Source organism: Oreochromis niloticus, unplaced genomic scaffold (assembly GCF_001858045.2).
Source record: "Oreochromis niloticus isolate F11D_XX unplaced genomic scaffold, O_niloticus_UMD_NMBU tig00008802_pilon, whole genome shotgun sequence".
Classification (NCBI taxonomy): Eukaryota; Metazoa; Chordata; class Actinopteri; order Cichliformes; family Cichlidae; genus Oreochromis; species Oreochromis niloticus.
Window position 1 is genome coordinate 29954 of NW_020329444.1, and position 2337 is coordinate 32290.

Below are 2337 nucleotides of genomic sequence, written 5' to 3' on the forward strand. Positions count from 1 at the left end.
ACAAATATTTTGTATTCATTACATTTACAATTTCTCAGCATCCATGCTTTATCTAAAACAAAACAAAACAAACAAACCAAAAAAACCCCCAAAACTACTGAGTGTAGGTCACATGACCTTGGATACAGTATAAAAGTGCTGTTGCCTTAACAGTGATCCCACATCCTCAGATGATACCGTCATCATCTCCATCTCTTGACACATTCACTGCTGAGGTCTGAACAGGTAATCTAATGGGCTTTAAAAAAAATAAAAAATTAACACATCTTTTAGACCAAATCAATGAAGAGTTTAAATGAATGTTGTATCATTTATAGTGAACTTGTGAAACCTCCCACTGATTTTTTTTGCCACATCAGACTGAATGAATTAATTGAATGCATTTATTTAAATTACAGATTTTGTGTGAAATATAAAATATAGCTGGCAGAAACACATTAAACATTGGTGCAAACCAACCAATCCCAAACAGCTGAGATTGTATCACTGTGATTTGTTAGCACAGGTAAAGAAATATCACAGACATTGCTTTTTGAGCTGTTGATCTGATAAAACAAGCACCTCAAAAGACAGATGGACCCTTTCAACATGGAATGCATTAGTCTGAGTATTTTTATGTTTGTGATTTTTCCCATAAAAAGGGAAAAAAAAGAAAAAACAAGTAGCATATTAATTGATAAGGACAGTAATTATTAGAAGCCACCCTAAATATTATGATACCATGGTGTTATATTGACAAAACAATCTGCATATTCTGGTCATATCTACTTAAGAGAGATGACTCATTCAAATGCATAAAAAAAATCAAACAAAAACCCCCCAAAAATATAAAATATTTTTTGCAGTTTTTCTTTGACACACTACATTAAAGCTTAAATTAAACTGACTGCTTTCCTTTTCTCTCTCTCTTTGACTCCAGCCATGCTCTCCTTTTGAACTCCCACCACTCTCTACCTGAGCCTTCTCCTCCTCTTTCTGTTGTGCCACTCCCCTGTTCTCTCCTGTCAGACTGGGACCCGGAGCCAGTGTATGTCTGCCCCTTTGTGCCTGGCTACAACCTGGCAGGGGAGGGCTTTGATGTTCTTACACTTAAGCGAAAAGGAGCTTATGTGATTGATGTGAAGACCTACCTCAATTCGAGTGACACCTGTAAACTCTGCCTCAATCCTCAACAAGGCTACAAACTGCAGAAAGTAACTAAACTAATAAATAAACATCAACAAATTAGTTTGACGTACCATTAACATGCTAACACTGGTGATATTTTCAGCTACCAGTCTCTGCTTTGGACTGGCGTGCGTTCAGCCGCTGCAGTTTTCATCTCGAGGACAGTGAACACACCTCCATCAGGTATTCTAGGACTTAAAAACTCAATGTGCCCTGACATGTTTCATATATGCTTCACTTATAGGCATCATAACACTCACACCTCCTACATGAATTCATTTATCAAACTGAATGGTGTTGAATATTTAATAATTGAAAATGCATTTATTTCCTCCTGGAATATTTTGGGGAATTAAACAAAATAATTTCTCTACAGCTCACTGGTCGCAGCATACACCAACCAGAACAGCATCGACTGGAAGGTAGGAAACATTAATGTTGAGTGAAACATGCAAATCATATTATTATTAATGCAAACTGTTGATGTAGTCCTGTAATCATTCCTAGCTCCATGTTTAAAAGAGGGTCCCATGACTGAACATTATAAGGACAATATATAAAAGAACAAAATGAAGCAAAATAACCAGGCAACTACAGTAGAGCCCTACAAACATCATATATACGTGCTTCCCTTTACTGAGGAAGATCAACCCCATGCTTGCTTTAATACACAGTTCAAAGTAAGAAAGAATCACCTGCAATAACATGCACACACCCTGCACTGTAATGTAATGTAAATATAAAACATGGACATAATTTCCTTGTTAAAAAAATGAAGCCAATACATTGAACCTACATTCTATCTGAAGGAACAGTAGATGGTGATAGCAGTTGTTGAAGTGGTAATGTAGAAGTCTATGGGAAAATGGGTTTCTATTTCTCTTCACCTCTGTAAATACTTTTCTGTTGAGTTTATCTGCTCAGTCACTCATTTTTTGTCACATTTAATGATAATAATAATAAAAAGAAAGTAAGTCTACTTTGTAACTCTTGGCCATACTGTACCTTAAAATAGAGGATTATCCATGGAATGAAACTACACACTCACTGGCCAACAACTTGCAATCACAAATCAGTCGCAGAATGTCTGGTTTACAGTCAGGCACACGGTTCCTCATTACATTTGTCTATTTTGCAACTAAATGCTCAACTCTAAGGTTTCTGATTCAA

The 2337-nt window shown here is 36.2% G+C and overlaps 1 long non-coding RNA gene across 1 annotated transcript; it reads left to right on the forward strand.

Moving 5' to 3' along the window:
* Window positions 1-1046: 1046 nt before the first annotated feature.
* Window positions 1047-1592, forward strand: LOC109200977 (uncharacterized). Its single transcript, XR_002061024.2, has 3 exons — window positions 1047-1193; window positions 1271-1350; window positions 1544-1592. It is a non-coding gene; the product is annotated as an uncharacterized LOC109200977 (long non-coding RNA).
* The last annotated feature ends 745 nt before the right edge of the window (window positions 1593-2337 follow it).